Below are 17510 nucleotides of genomic sequence, written 5' to 3'. Positions count from 1 at the left end.
GTATATCTATATCTATTTCAAGAATGTTCTTAAGGAAATAAATTGTTATTTTTAATCTGTCTTCATATTCAAAACCAGCATGCCTGGTTTTGCTTGCAGTTGAGAGGAAACTTTTTCTTTGGTCTGCCATCTGTATTAAATACAGTAAATTTAGGTGTTACAGCATCAAAGTTTTAGTAAGAGATTTCTGAGAAATGAAAACAAGATGACAAAATCATGTCCCTCATGACCTCTACTGGAAATGAAGGTGTTGACTGTATTCATTCATTAGAAGAATCATGATCATGATCTAACCTCATAACAGTGGTTCAAACAGTGCCCTCAAACTTTCATTGGTGTTTTGGAGAACTTGCTTAATTGCTCTGTGCCTCAGTTACCAACTTGTAAAACATGGTTAATTGCATTTCTTCAACTTACATGAGTATGGAAAGTGTGGATGTGGTCATGATGGGAGCTCTATTAAGTATTTGAGAGTGGTGGTTTTTCTGTTGCAGAGTTCTGACATAAGAGTGTCTGAACGTCCATCTTGCTCTCTGGTTGGTCTCCAGCAGTGACCAGCTGCAGATGTCCGGGGAGGGGAATGAGAACAGGGCAGGCATGCAGTGATACTTTCCCAGAATACTCCCTTAGCCTTCAGTGATTTCATGCTTTTGGACACTCCTGGGCTATGGGTGATACCTTTCTGTTTAATAGGCCTTGCTGAAGTTTTCTTCCAGAGACAACCTGAAGGCATGCGCTGCTGTTGATCTTCTTATTTTTGGGAAAAGTGCAATGAAGTGAGTCATTCCAGATGGAAAAAACACGGAAGATTATTAGGCCTCAATATGTATTTCTGTGTGGAGTTTAGTGGTGGGCTGGCTGTGGTTGATTATAATTCAAATGATTTAGTTTTGATTTAATGTTCGTGTTTACATGCAGTGTGTATTGATAGTTCTTGACATTATTCAAACACATAGTCAGATTTATGGCCTGTTTATGCCACAGGAGGACCCAATCCCACTGAGTGATACCTTTCAGTTTGTACTCCTCTCTGAGTAGCAGAGCATGTGGGATAGCAGCTTTTGCTGAACCACTGCTGCTCACCTTCTGTGAGAAGGCAAGAAATGCTGAAGGCTGTTTTTTACTTTCAGCAATTCATTGTGACTTAACAGTTTGACGTAGTGCAGTGTAGAAAGCAATTTGTGCCAAGTGTGAAGGTGAAATAATTCAGTCTTCACTTTACCTGTACTCTGGAATTGGAAGAATCTGAATCACAGATTTCCAGTCTTGCCATTGTGTCAGGCTGTGGCCAGCTCATGTGTAAATATTGAGAAAGTTGCATCTAGAAGCTCAAAGTTTCTGGAGTCTAGGACACAGTCATTTCCAGTTATTTGCCAGGGTCTGCCTTTGTTCTCCAAAAGGAGAGGTAATTGGGGCTGTGTAAACTCACCATCAGCAGGTTTTGATTGTGAGTGGTGCAGGAACCACCTCTTTCTGGAAAGGCTTAGCATTAGATAGAGAATGTGGTTGTCCAGCTGGGGCACTTTGCCCTGCCTGGAATACTAGTAGATCCAGTTACTTGTTTTTAGAAGTGGGTACTAATATGACAAGGTAACCAGTGTAAAGCAGGAATATATAAAGATGCTTATGAACTGTTTAGAAAGGGATGAACTGAACTTCATGCATCTTTCCTCATTGATTAGGTTAAAGTTGAATAGTTTTGTATGGGGAGGACACTGCACGCTGAATGAAGGGGCAGTTTGGAAGGAAGTGAGAAAATAATTATGGAAGCAGTGGACAAGAAGGACGTAGTTGGTGGGACTCAGCTAAAATGTGGGAGTAGCTGTGTTTCAGGTGCATTAAATACCAAACTTGTACATCACAGTGAAGAATTAAGGTTGAACTTACAAGGGAAAACCTTATGTTGCTATTTTGAGTTGATCAGAATTGGGATTAAATTCAGGCAACACAGCTGGTGAAGGGTCTAGGGAACAAGTCTTACGAGGAGCAGCTGAGGGAACTGGGGTTGTTTAGCCTGGAGAAAAAGAGGCTGAGGGGAGACCTTATCAGTCTCTACAGCTACCTGAAAGGAGGTTGTAGCCAGGTGGGTGTTTGTCTCTTCTCCCAAGTAACAAGTGATAGGACAAGAGGAAATGGCCCCAAGTTGTGCCGGGGTGGTTTAGATCAGATATTAGGAAAAATTTCTTCACTGAAAGGGTTGTCAGTCATTGGACCAGGCTGCCCAGGGAAGTGGTTGAGTCACCATCCCTGGAGGCATTTAAAAGAGGTGTAGGTATGGTGCTTTGGGACATGGTTTAGTGGTGGACTTGGCAGTGCTAGGTTAACAGTTGGACTTGATGATCTTAAAGGTCTTTTCCTACCTAAACAATTCTATGATTCTAAATGCTTGGGAGGTGGTGTCTCCTGATTGCTTGCAGATCCTTCCTCCATTGGGATGATAAGGCATGATTCACTGCCTGGCTGGGGTTGACCGAAAGCAAAGGAAAGTAAAAGTATGCTATAAACATGCTATAAACTTCCAGATATGCTTCCTTGTATAGGCTACTTTCTCATGTGTTACATTTGTGTGATTGTATCCTGTGATTTTGGGGATATAAACACTGACAGAAAGTGGTTCTACTTCATTTTATTAAGAAACTTACAAAACCTTGTAGTCAAGGCTGGCAGGAACGTTACTCCTCTTGGCTGTGTAGAATAGACTTGGCAAATCATGAAAGCATGCATGCTGTGGTCTGTGAGCAAAATGATCAGAAATTAGTCTGTAATGATCCCTTACTTTCTAAATGAGCAAGATCTTTTATTAAGGTTTGTAATACTAAAAGAAAAACAATAATAACTTGTCTTGATGTTTCTGGGGGAAAGGTGTAAGAGAGAGGGCGCCTCTAATTTAGCCTGTCGTAATGAAAGCTTATTTCTAGTACGATATTTTAGGATAACAATCATAAAAATGAAGACTGAAATATTCTTTCTTCGCACACTCTGGTTTTTAAAAATGCAAGATTAATTTTATACTTTATTGGTATGCCTCTTCTTTCTTGCATATGGACTTCCTAAATGTTACAAAGATGCTCAAAAATTTCCACACCATATTCCACTTATTTATACTATATGTTTGTGCAATACGGTGTAGAAATGAAAAAAAAAAAAAAAAAAAAAAAAAAAAAACCACCAACTGAAAACCCCCACTTACTTTCATTTTTGGAGGCTTTTCAGAACTGCTTTTCAGAGATGAAAGTGAGGAACCAAAGTGCGTGCAATGCAGCGAAGTATTTTGAATCCAATAATAGGTGTACTGAAACGTCAATGTTATGTTTAACACATTGGGGATACTATCTAGTCAGACATTTCTTCAGAATCTCGTTCTGTCTCTTATAACAAAGCCTTCATGATTACAGTCACAGCGAGCAACGTCTGCAGCAAAAAGAGTAAAGAAGTGTCCTACCTTTAGACTGTACCTTTACCACAAAGAAAAGCTTATTTTTGTGGCATGTTCTGCTATTCCGTAGATCTCAGTTATTTTGATCTGGTAGGAGGAACAAATTTCTAAGTCAAGGAATGTCCTCTTACTAGCTTACTGCTAATGATCTCTCTTACTCTGTATGTGTGCTAATTAGCTGGTTAGACTAAAATACATTGGAATACCTGAGTCTGCTGTATAAAACATAGTTTATAAATGGGTTCACTTTGGAGGGAGTTCTGAGAGGGTACCAGTGGCAAAACAAGGTATTTGTTGATTACTAAATGTATTTCAGTTTTGAGTCTAACTTGTGCATATGTTGTTCTTTAGTGATTTGGAATTTCCTTAAATCATATGTATTGCTGCTTCAAATGAACAAACAACACACCCCTCTCCACAGATACTCACAGGTAGAACTTGATCTTCCAGGCTTATTGTTCTTTTTGCTCAAGAAACCGTATTTTAAAAAATGTTTCTCCAAGAAACTTTGTCTTTGTAAGAATTATATATAATCTGTTAGTTCTATATTTACTGGCATGTGCTTAGTGCTGTGTTTCTGTACTGAGCAGTGACTGTATTTTAGTATCAAAAACTGTTAGCATAGAGACTTGTTTTCAATAGGATTTTTGGTGTCATCGTTCCTCCTTTATATCATACATAGAAGATGAGGAATTACTAAGGAACCTGTTTCAAATGTGTATTTTTAATTTAAATGCAGTCTGGAATTGCTTGTATTGTCAAAGAAGACAAGGAAATAATCATCAATGCCTTAGCTGGGATGTGAGTTAACATTTGCACCAGCCATAGATTTTTTTCAATTAGCACTCCCTTAGAAAACTCGTTCCCCCAGCTTTTGTCAACGTGCTGTAGGAGAAGAAGAGCAAATAGATTGGAAATGCTCTGCAGCTCAGGCTCCTGGGAAAATGTAACAGGTGTTACAGCTCAGCTGGGTATGAGCTTTATGAAAAAGACCCTCTCAGACTTTACCCATAGAATTCCCTTTCCTACCCAGAGCTTCAAGTAGGAAGAAACTAATGACTTCATTACCATCTCAATTCTGGGAAATGCTTGGTCCAGACCTGAATCATTAAAGGAAAGGTATAGCACTCTGTGTGACCTTACAAGATCAAAATGTTATTTAGAGCAATTCCATTAGTCAAGGCTATAAACCTGAAAGAACACACCCTTTTGCGTTGGCTTTTAGGCCATAAAATGTGTGTGTCATGAGGAGGGGGGAGGGAGAGGGAGAAAAAACATATTCTGCACTCATTGTGCAGCACAATTTCCTATGCTTTTTTTGAAAAGCCTGCACTTCCAGCACTTCTTCCCTTCACCCTGTATTGTGACATGTTTAATGGCTCTTGTTGTTCTCACTCTTCTAGGGGTTTCTAATTGGGGATGATACTGAAGCCAAGAATGATGTCAAAATTTCGAGCCATACAAAATAAAATATATTTATTTAATGCTGTAGTAATTAAAAGCAACTCTTTTACTTATCGCATCTTTTGCTAGCTTAAAACAAGGAAAAGAGACCAGAATGATGTACAGAAGACTGACTTTGGGGTTATTTTCCTTTTCTCCATTACTGCTTTTGCAGTTATAAGAAAAAGAAACCTTGCTTGGTGAAACTATATTCTTGCTAGCTGTCTGGAATTTCTGTACATAATGCTAATGGTAGATTTGAAACACTGGCCCAACAATCTTTCAGTAGTAGAAGAAAATGTTCACCTTTTGGATAATTTTAATGGACTTGGTCAATAAGGAAAAACTAAATGTGTTTTTCTACACAAGCTGCCGTGAAATCTTTTCTCTTCCAGCACAAACATATCTTTGTAGGTAAAGTTGGGCATAAGCTAACATGAGGAAATGTGTTATGTCTGCTTTAGGAAAAGATTTGCCCAGAAGGCATAGAAGCATGGTGCAGTGTTTTGTAGAAGGTTTGAAACCTCTGTGATGTGTAGGTATTTGCAATGCCTGAATCTCGTGCCCAGAGGGAAACTCTGTCTGTCTTGTACACCAGGCCAGTAATGTGAGTCAGTCTGGTACTAAAGGGCATGTGAAGAATGCTTGTTTTAGTTGACATGTACCCGCGTTGGTATTTCTCGAAAGTGAAGTCTTTAAAAGGCAGGACGTGGCCATGCAGTGCAGGACAGTTCACTGGTGGCCTTGTAGCTTAACTTACCCGGATGCGACTCTTCGAGGTTGTTGCAGTGGTTACCAATGCATTCTGGCCTCTTCCCAAAAGTATTCTTGCCTTGTAGCAATCCATTTCTACAGTGAAATGTTTTCAACCCATTACTACAGTTGTTTTATTTTAGTGCTCTCCTTTTCTTGAAGAGGTAAAATTGGAGATTGGGGAATCTGGAGCTTGAGATGGGCATTTGAGATGAGGTCTCACTGATTTATTTTTTTCTTTTTTTTCATTAATACACCCTAGGATTTCCTTTCCTTCTTGCTGCCCTGTGACATTGGTTGCTCATTTTCATGCAGCGATCACCTGGTTTTCCTAGGTTCTCTTCCTTGTCCTTTTCTAGTGATAAACCTGTAGTCTCAAGAATGGCATTATCCCTTAAATGTATGACCTTGCATTTCATACTATTGAGTTTCACTTCTATTTGATCCCTTTAATCCTCAGAGGATCCCATTTAGTCCACCCCAATGATCACATGAGCAAATGCAACGGCCACCTCTTACTTCCCATGAAAGTATTGTGTGTGGCGTTTTGTAGCCTCAGTTTTATGCATTCTTGAGGCCACAGTTCTTAAGCAGCTGAGTTGGCAAACACTGTACACTTACTAATGACAGTTTCGATATAAGGAAATGGATCTTTGAGCCTAAGCCATCTACAGCAGGTCTGAGCTGTACTGTATTACGTAGGTTAGGTTAACCTGGTTATAGAACAGGTACAGTTGCGTTAGCAGGACGTTATTTTCTGAGCTATTATCTGCTATGACGCTGCATTTTGATACTCAGCTATAGCCTTAGTGTGTATGTATCCTTAATTTGGCTTTGCTTACAAGCCTCTCTCATTCTGTAAGTATGATTTTGTGTTTTATCTCTTGGGTTACTGTGGTGGGTGTCAGGCTGTTGTCTTGAGTTCTGAGAGAAGAATGAGATCGCGTACGAACTAACATCTCTTGTCTCCCTGGAATATGCTGATGTGACAGCTTCATGGACTGAAAATGGCATGCTCCTGGTAGAAGCCTTCTGAAAGGAAAAGCAAACAGTTTTGTTAACTTAAAACCAGCACAAAACAAACCCCCCTCTGAATATTGATCTGTGATATTTGTTTTATGAAGAAAGCAGGTGGGTTATTGTGCATAAATGGTGAATGAACTGTGTGCTGCTGTTTGCAACCCAGAACAAAAATTCTCTTGCTTAGTTTAGCCTCTAAAACCCTGAAGAATCCTTAAAAATCCACACTGCAAAGATCAGCTGTTTAGAGCATTGCTGAAACAAAATATTCAAGGTGGAAGAGAGTTAGAAAATTGCCAAGTACCTATTAAGAAGAAAATACTGGTGGAGCCTTAATAATGGAATATCTATTGGCACCTCTGTGCTAGTTTGTACTTCAGAGTCCCCTTTATTCAGGCACCTAGGAGGACTCTTCTAACTGGAACCACTTAACCCTGTCAGTGCCTCTCTGTGGCAGAAAAGTTCTTCAGGTAGTTCAGGCTCAGATGCTCTCATCCAGGCATTTTCCAGTGAATTGGTTTTGTGCACCTACATAGACGCAACTTGCTCCTCTGGAGCTTTGTCATAGTTGTATGTTTTGAATGTATCTATTTTGTGCAGCCTTGTTGTGTTGAGTCTGTTTTGCACATGATGTGCTTTATGGGTGAATGTGAAATTTTAGTTTTTGTGGTGTTGGTGTGAATTTTGCCATGATGACTGTAGGCCTGATATGCACAAAAAAGGAGGCTAGCATCAATAATTTTTCTGGATGGGTGGTAGCTGAGGGGTGATTTTAAAAAAAATCTTCAGTAATTCTGACCTGTATTCTAGAAAGTGGATTCCTTTGAGAACCTTATCAAAATTGCATCTTCTGATTAAACAGCATGATACATAATCTCAAACGTGATTGGGATGTTCACCACCCCGTCTTTATAAATGATTTCTGAAACTATTTTCTGACTCCTTTATGGAATCTGCTATCTGATCAATGTATAGTGTTTAGAGACTGTGTGATTACCTGTCCTTGCAAGGTGAACTGGAACTATTCTGTAACTGCTCAGGGACCAGTGTGCCTTGCATAGAAGTCATCAACAAGGTAAGCTGTTTGTTAATTGCCATCCTGGATTTCATGATGCCTATATTGAAAGAAATTTTCTTCTGATGTCATTACATGTGTTGCTAATTCTCTTGCTCTGCTTGTTTGCAGCTCATGATGTTCTTCATGTAGTTTTTCACAAATTAGGTGAAAGCACCATTTTCTTTTTCTAGGTGTTGCTTGTTAAAAACGTTCATATAGCATGTCTCAGACCATATCACTGCTTGAAAGGTCTAGAATGTCTGTATAAAAGGCTAGTGTTAGAGCGGTGTAAAGGATTTGTTTTGTATTGCAGTATTGGTCTGAAGTCAGGACTTGCCTAATACCTTCTTTTTTCACCTGTGGAAAGATGAAAACAGCCTTTTCTTTAGCAGTATATTGTGACATGTAGTTGGGGAAAAAAAAGAAAAAGATAAAAACTAACAACCTCAGTTAGGAGAGCCTAAGTATTGACAGTTTTTTTTCTAATCAGGAGAAATTTATGTATCTGTGTGTAGGATCGTTAAAGTAGCCATTTTCCCTTCACCTGATGGTGCTTGCAGTTTGTATTTCCTGACACCAGAAGTTCATTGTATTTAATAAGCAACTTCCTATTGCATTAGCAAATTTCCATCTGGTTGGAAAGGTACCTGATTCTATTACTGTATTTGTCTTCACGGCTATGATGCAAAACATAATTTGCTTATAGCTTCATAAATATGGCTAATGCAATGATATGTACATCATATTATCTACAAAAAGGTTTTGCTTTGTGCAGGGTACTACTGAATTTATGAATGAACAGAGAACATGAACAGAAAGGGGAGATAACTGCTGCTTCTGTAAGCTTGGTGATGTCTCAAAACTTTACAGAGGCTTTAGAAGGAAAATTAGAGGAAAGGGTAAAAAGAGGTAATAAAATGAATGTCTGAAAAAGTCAATGATCGTTGTGACAGGGGGGCAGTACCTATGTTTTACATGTGAGCAGGATTTTGGAGAGGTATCTGCTCTTTGGAAAAATCAGAGAATACATGGGATGAAAGGATGTCACCCTGAAATCTTACTCTGTTGCAGCTTGGCAACAGAGTCTAAAAAGTAGAAACCTGTAAGTTAGCGGCATCGTAAAAATCCAATTTGAAGCTTTAGAAAGGGCTGGGGAGGAACTATTGAGTGAAAGGTTAGTAAGAATGGGATTTTATCACCTGAGTTTTACCAGTCTGCAAGAAGCCTCAGTAAGCAAGTCATCTTTGTGAATTCTATTACTAATGGGAGAATATGCACAGCGTTATTCTATGTCCATTTTAGAGGTGTTCAGAGGAGGTGTGGATGGCTTTACTGACTTGCCTATTGTCATGAGAAGTCTGCAGCAGACAGGGAAGTTAATCCAGGAGTTCAGAGCTGGCTCACTGAGACACTTAAAACAAAATACCCTCTGGAAAGTACCATATAGAAACATTCCTGCTCCAAAGAACTTACAGACTAGATGTGAGGTGAAGGGGGTGAAATGCCTTGCTCAAAGAAAAAAGGAAAGTCAATAACAGACTTTGGGGTTTTAGTTTTTAAAGATACAAACAAAACCCCCAAACAAACAAGAAAGAAAACAGGATAGTTGCATGTACATTGGTACTTTAGTCTTCTGGTGTTAAATACATGATAGCACGGGGTATTGCAGTATTGTAGTCTGGCAGTAGGAGGGTGGGAAGAGCAGGAGGCCTTCCTTGGGAAGGCCATCCCACTGCTGTCTGCTTCTTTCAGCTCTCCCTGTAGCTGACCTTGCTGTCGCTGCAGAGCTGTGGGTTACCCAATACTGACAGCAATGGGACCACTCTGTGGGACTTGAGCATATTGATTCCCAAATGGCATCTCCCAGTTTGACGCAGCCAGGAGACGTGTCTCTCTTGCCACCTTACGTACAGTTTTGAATGGCACTCAAGTAGCACCATATTATGAGGTAGTTGTCATATCACTTATGCTGATATCCTACCTTTCTATTCCAAGGGGGTACATGGCTGTTTTTAAATGTGATATGCAGGAAACAAAGCAGACCAAGCTGTATGAAATTGTTGGTCCTTGCTATCAACAGGTAATGTGGGGATAGCTTGTGGCTTCCCCAGTGTATGTAAAGACCGCAGAAATGCTGATAAATGATTTGCTATGTGTTTTGCCACCACAAATTAGTGCATTGATGAGGCATCCTGCAAAAGCAGTGTTTGTCTTTCTGAAGATGTGCAAGTATATTTACCAGTGAGTACTAATGAAGTGTGCTTGTGAAGGAAATGAAGCCTCAAGTGTGTGTAATTATGTCCCCTTCCTTCTATGATAGCTGCCAAGAGCTTGATAACAAGAGTCCGTCACCTATAACGGCAATAGATATTTTGTCTTGTTATCTGCCATTTGCTTTGTATATGAAGAACCCTGTAGAAACCATCTCTGTAAAAGACGCTGGATGTCAGGCTTAAATTCAGAAGTGCATCCATGTTCTCAGAAATGTGTGAGTTTAAACATATTAAGTCCTATTTGGTGTGTCATGCCACATTATAGCATCTGGCATCCAGCATGTCTATCAGTTTCATCTGAAAGCTCTAAATATGTTCCAAAGTCTATTGTTACTTTCATTCTTAATTAGTGTTTAAACAAGACTATCATACTCTGGTTGCTTAAAACTAGGATTGCAAAAGAAGTGTATGATAGGGTCACTCATCCTCTGGAAACTGAATGTCTGTTTTATGTGTCAAGATAAGGAGCTTGGAGCCTAACTTGAGGCAGTAATGTTTGACAGCTTTGACTGGAGTTTCCTTGTTTCATCAGATGTTTCACAGAATAGCCTGACTCTATACACTAATGAAATACTATAAGATGTCAGGTTGCAACTGTACAACATACTGAGAAAGAAAGTGAAGAGCTACATGGGAAAGCACGTGATCCTAGATTTCAGAATTTGTCCAAATAGCTGCATGTGTTGGCTGCATAACTGATGGTCTGAAAAGAAATCAGTCCCAGAAATGGAGTAATGTTCTTTGACTCTTTGTTAGCAAGTAGATATTATATCTAGCCATGCAGTAAGAATCAATGATCTCTATGAAATAACTATGCAGATAGTCTTCCTTTCCTGATGGAGGACAATTTTTTTTTTTCCCTGAGGGAGATGATCCTTTTCTTGCTATTGGGAGAAAGAGGGTGAGACAGTTTTGAAAATCAGACAACTTTAAGCCTGTTGTAGATTCAAGTTTCAACCATATGTACCCCTGTGTGTTCAGCATCAGTGTTTATCTAAGCATGATTGTGTTCAACTATCTTGTTAAAAATTTTATTCTTTGGTGTTTATGTTAAACTGCCACTAATTATATCTTTTGGGTTAAAACCAGTCAAACTGAGCATCTGTTATGTTTGTGAGCAGCTGGCTAGTGCATCTGGGAAAAACTATCCCTGGATGTGGAGAGAGGTGGAGGATGGAACAGTAAACTGCCTGAGGAACAGCTCACTGCCACAGGGGAGGCTGGTCTCTGTCCAAAGCTGTAAGGTGGTGGGTCTGGTAAGGAGCCTGGTGGGCACAGAGAGGACAGGACAAAGTGACTGTGATGCTGATTGCCAGAGCTACTGCAGAAGCATCTGTTTTTGGAGCCAATGGCCTTGCTTTTTGGCCAGTGACCATAGTTTTGGTATATATGTAGCCATTACAGTACATCCAATAAATAGTGCTTTGCTGTATTTGGTGCAGGAGCTAAAGAATTTCCATTTTGCCTGGAATTGGACACCAACAAATACAACAAAGAATGACCAGGTGGGCAGTGAACTGCCGGCACCTTGATCTGGAACTGGCAAGAACCATTTGGGAAGAAATGAGAATTGAGAACAAATGATAAGTGAGTTATTAGGTTCCTCTTTCTTGGGCTTGTGATGGTTTAACAGTTTGGGAACTAAAAACTCAATCATTCAGCTTATAAATATTGAATTAATCATAACTGGTTTCTAGGCTATTGTAAAAAATGGATAATAATTGTTAGCTTTTTTGGAATATTTACCTTTTTGGAGGCATTGCTAGGATTTGTGTCAGTCTGAGAGAAAGGGACTTTTTGCGTAAAAAAGAAAGCTCATGTCATCCCCATAAACTCTGAAGCTCAGATGTACCAGAATTAGGTATTGGTATATGGTAGATCCTAACTGTCAAAATATGCATTTCTTGCCAGCCTGCCTCCCTCCCTCCCCTGCTTCCCCTGGCAATAGGTTGGTGAAGCATGAATGAGACAGAACTGACTTTACCTCCCTGCCCTGTTCAGGAAAGTGGAGGGTCTGCAGCTGGCAGAGTACAATTGAAAAAACAGTAGCTTGAGTGCATTTATACTGCTTAGTACAGGCAACAATTTATATAAATACAAACTATGTTTCCACATTCTGATATTACTCTCAGAATAAAATAAATACAGAAAATCAGGATTTAAATATAATTTTTTGTGAATTGTAAAATTTGCTGCTAGAGTCTAATATATGGAGAAAAAATTGTTGAAAGTGTTGTACTCTGTCCCATAGCAAAGAAGAGTTTGGAGCTTGTAATGCCCCCTCTTCAGTGTGTCAGTAGGAAAACATATATGACAATTAAATCAATGTTTTTTCTGTTCTGTTTATTGGGAAGGAGGCAAGGAAGTAGTTCACTTTTTTGTAAACAGAGGAGAACTTGTCCCAAGGCCTAGTAATTATGTCTATGTTTTTGTTTAGGATTTATGATTCTTAGTTTTCCTCACATCTGTCAGCCCTCATGCTGAGTGAAGTTTTGTTGGAGACTTTAAGTACACAACCTATACTTGTACAGATGAAGGCAAGGCTTGGTCATACCTGCTTTTTGTATCTTGTCTGACCACTCTAATTAGAAGTGGAGCAAGTTTAAAGCCCACCGTATATACCTTGGCTTTTATGGGATGAATTTCACTTTGTGTACTCAAGCACAAAGATGGTGCTTATGAATGCAGGGCTACCGTTTTTGTGACTCTTGATTTCCTCTTGGGCTTAACTCATATTTACATTTACAAGGATACCTGATAGTTTCAGGAAATTTCTGTGTAGTCTTCCTGATAGTTACATCTCTTGCTTGGTACTGTGCAGCCCAGGAATGAGACATGACAATTATTTTATTCCAGAGCAAAATGGGTAAACAGCATTTCGTAACTTTCCTCTCTCTAGAAACTGGAATCTTTACTCAAATGCAATCCTGAATTTTCATATGAAATGGAAAATTCAGTCTATTTCTCATGTTATATATGATCAAGATGCAGTGAATCTCGCTTGCTGGTTCAACTGTCACTTTGCTCCTGATACTAACAGAAAGCGAAATGAGAATGTTGATCTGTTGCTCTGTGTGGAAATGGATGTAAAATAGATAGAAACCAGTAACACAGGTAACACAAACTCTGTTATTCTGTCTGGAGATATTCTGGTAATCCTTGCTCAATTTCCTTCCAGTACAATTAATTATTTTTGTTTGTTTTTGTTATGAGAAAGTGTGTTGTGATAACTTCCTTTAGCAGCTCAAAATTTAACACCAAACTCCCTGCTGGCATGATTTCAAGAGCCGAGTTGTGCCAGCAGATAATTTGGCCTAGATTATTTTTAAGAAGGTTGTCAGTCTTGTTTTTCTCTGTTACAATCTTACTGTGGTAATATCAAATATTTATTCTGCTGATTAGAGCTTTAACTCTAAACAGACTCAGTGGAGTAAGCTCTTGACCTGTGCAGTGACAGAGGCAGCCCCTCTCATAGACCTGTTTGAAAATGAGAGTGATTTCTCTTGTGAAAATTTTTATTTAAAACATATTACTAGAAATCTCAAACCTGTTGGTTTTTCATGCAAATATTGTCCTTTTTGGGCTTGTTGAAATACTTTATGAAATTCTCTCATCACAAACCTGGGACTGAAATCCATGGCTCTTCTCTTGTTTTTTTTTTGACATAATTACGCTCACTCACCTGTACACATATACAAATATGAGCTTGTGTATGCACAGCACATGCAGTCAAATACTCCTTTTAGCTCCAGAAGGGCAAAAGAGGAAACATTAACATCCCATTAGCTGCAAGGTTCACACATGGGGTTTATAAAGAAATCTGGCTTTGCGTTCCAGAACACGTTGAGAGAAAAACATAATAAAACGTAGGTGCTTCTTACATCACTCACTAGCTCACTGATGCATTTGTGTCCCTACTCCCTCCCCGCTCCCCACAACCTCTTACATCTCCTTGGAACACAGACTCCCCTCCCCTATAGGAAGTCTCATTCATTCATGTTTTGAAGGAATTTCTTAATTCTCTTCCAGCAAGATTACTGCCATCCGTGCCCCTTTTCCTTCTCTCTGCCTTTGCCAGAGAGAGGGAGGGGAGCAGGGCCTGCCCAGATGGTTGAGGACCAAAAAGAAGGAACATTTTCTCATGCTTTTAAAAAGACCACTTTCTTTCCTGCCTAATATTTAGCTCCTTCAAATGCAAATGGAGAGGTTTCACTCCAAGGTTAGCATAACAATTATGGGAAAGCTTTAAATCTGAAGCATTTGTTTACACCATGAAAGGAGTCCACAGTCCAAAAGCTCTGAGGCCAGGGCTTTTCAGTAGCTATTTTCTGACTAAGTAGTGAACTGCAAGTCAATTTTAGACCACAAAGAAAACCAATTTATATCAGTGTGTAAGCTAATTTTGGAGGGAGTTCTATATTATAAATGATGTTGGTGTGGTTTGTTTTTTTTTAAAGTGACTGTTACTGAAATAAACTCCTGATTTCCCCCTCCCCCAACCCTTTGCATCTTGCTGTTTAATGAGACCCCAGATGTCTTGGATGCTAATGACCATTCCCCAGTGCCCTCAGAAGAAGGGACATGGAGGACCTGGGGAATGAGTTTCATTAATACCTAGGTGGGTGGTTGTCCAAAAACTGATGGTCAGGACTGAATTCCAGGTGGGCAGAACTCCTGTCAAATACATATTTTCTTATCTTGGTTTCTCTTTAACATGCTTCCCTGGGTGCTCACTCTCTGAGTGCAGACTCTTCTTAGTGAACTTTTCATGGGTAAAATGCTCTGGAGTGACAACTCTTGGATACAGTTATTCCATGGAAGGTGTAAGACGTTTCTGTTGTGAGCAGATTCGTAGTTTTTTAGTGTGCCACAATCCTGAAATAATATTAATGCTGTATAATACTACTTGACAACTGGATGTTTCCATTTCTTTGGTTAGAACCTTCCCCCAAAAGCCTTTTTTGTCACTGTTCACATTGATTTTCAGTAGCATCAAAGTACCTGTAAATCCCTCGCGCATTTTGCTGAATTTCTTATTTTAAGGTTGGTATAGCAGCAATGTGACGCTGTCGCTTGTCATCCTAGACAAGACTGCAGTCAGATTATGCACATCAGAGGTGACTTTGGCCAGTGATAGCAAAGGAGGAGTATATTCTTGCCTGGGTGCCAAGGCAATGTCATCAGCAAAAAACAAACAAGATCTCATTTTTTTGACATACATGCTGTAAACTCTGTCTTGGGTTCATTCATGTGAATGGGGAAGGGGCTTCCACTGGTCCCAAGTATTTGGAGTCTTTAGCCTCTTCACTCTGGGAGAAGTTTTCTTTGTGGAAAGCCTCAAAAAAGGTTTTCAGAATGTGGTTGTTTCCTGAGAAAGGTGTGGCTGCTTTCTCTCACAAGAAACTTTGTACAAATGCCACAAAAGCCTGCAGTGCTGTTCTTAAGTGCTATGTATTGAGAAGCAAACACTTGTTGGTTTATCCTCCCTAAGCTTTCGAGAGGATAGAAAACAGAGAACCCTAGAAAGCACAGCTGGAGGGGCCATAGGCTATCCAGTCCATCTCCCTATCCTCTGGCAAGATCACCTGTAGTGAGGGCTTTGCTGACAAATGCAACAAATTCCTTGTTTCTTGAGAAGCCCCTGAAGTTCTTTGTGCCCATCATGTGAGCTGGCCATATGTGAGTGAACTAGAATTTGGAAATAATAAATCTTTATTAATGCTTGTCTAGCCTGTCCTCTGAACCCACGTAATACTTTACAACGGTGGAATCTGGCTCCTAAATGATCACCTGACTTGTATCCTCCTGTGGAAACAGACCATATGAAATAAGTGGTTCCCTTGATTGTTAACTAGAATTAATGCAAGTATTATGCATCTTGTATTTGTTGAGTTCAGGAATTGCTTTGAAAACATTGCTTGAAACTGCAGCCAATAGAGCAAAACTGATCAGCAGGAACAAAGTGAAAGAAACAAGTACAAAGCAACAAACAGGTTTGAGTGAACCTCAGAGGAACCTCCCACTGAGGAAAAACCTGCGAAGTATGGAATTAGCACTAGGGTGTAAGAACCCTTGGTTTTTGTGAGGCCATTTCTTTGTGGTTCAGTCTCTGTTCTTAGTCTAATGAATTTGTTGATTGACTAAGCCAGTATGTTTTTTAGCAGGGGAGTGTTTTGGCTTCCACTACCACTTATTGGTTGATTGAAAAACTGTGGTAATGTATTTTAGTGTTGGTGATGGCTGAAACTTGGTATTAGAATAACTGTTACTGGATTAATAACCACCAGATAGTTGTCCAGAAAATTGTCTAACGTTATTTCTTGGGTAGCTGTAACTGGTTTCATTTGTTGTTCATCCTTTGGAGTTGGTTAACTTCCAAGTGAAGGGGCTTACTTTCTCTTCTGATTCCCGTTATCTTAACATCATCTTAGTATGTGTCAAGGAATGCCTTGACTTTACAGTAGTAAAGATCCAGTTCTATAGGTAAATCACAGTAATCCAGCATCTGTCTAGTTGCTTTAGCAGCAAAACTGGTGCGTAGTATCCAAGCATATCTAGCATTTGATTGCTCACAACAAGACATGTATGATGTAGTATTGCGTATGACAATGTTAGATCTGTTTTTTTATTTTTGAGTAAATTGTTTTGGTTGATCCTGTAGAGCAAAGAATGAGGCCAGCTCAGCTGCTGGCCTCAAAGTTTATAGCTCTGACTGGTATTCCTTGTTTCTTGAGAAGACCCTGAAGTTCTTTGTGCCCATCATGTGAGCTGGCCATATGTGAGTGAACTAGAATTTGGAAATAATAAATCTTTATTAATGCAGTGCCATGCTGAAGCTTTTTTTAATAGGATTTTTTGAAGTGATTTAAGTACAATAGAAAAAAATAGGTAAACTTTAAAAACATCATAAGGTTGCATATCTTTTTTTTTTGAGACTCAAGTTATTTTATACCATCACTGTATAATAACTTGCACTTTCAAAGCATGATTGGATTAACCAAACTATCTCTCATGCAGCTAACAATAGCTAATAATATACATTACAATGCCTCATTTGTAGAAAAGTCACTCTCACTTTTCATCCTAAAGCTCCTAATACAGATGAGTTAATGCATAGCTCCACTACAGAAATGTTCACTACTTTGGTCCCTGATTAGGGTGGTTGGGATACATTTATGATGTAAATGGCAAAAGCAGTTCTGCAAGAAGTGTACTAAGGTCTTAAACTCTTAAACGCTCTTAAGACTGCTTATCCCACTTGTTGCTGTAGGTAAGATCCTCTTTCCTTTTAATGACTTCAGGAGTTCTTTCCTGGATCTTCTCCAAGGTTTGCAGATTGTAATGACCCTATAAGAGTCATTGTAAGTTGTCATTGTGGCAATTTCTACTGTGAAGAATTAGTACATGTGCTAGCCTGTTGTAGATGTGGAGGTTATATAAAGCTTTTGTAAGTTTTATTTTCATCTGCCCAGTGACAGCTTTAAAAAAAAAAAAAAAAAAGCCCAAAACCCCCACCCTCAAAGCCAGG

Source organism: Balearica regulorum, chromosome 2 (assembly GCF_011004875.1).
Source record: "Balearica regulorum gibbericeps isolate bBalReg1 chromosome 2, bBalReg1.pri, whole genome shotgun sequence".
NCBI classification, from domain to species: Eukaryota; Metazoa; Chordata; class Aves; order Gruiformes; family Gruidae; genus Balearica; species Balearica regulorum.
This window is presented reverse-complemented; position numbering follows the sequence as displayed.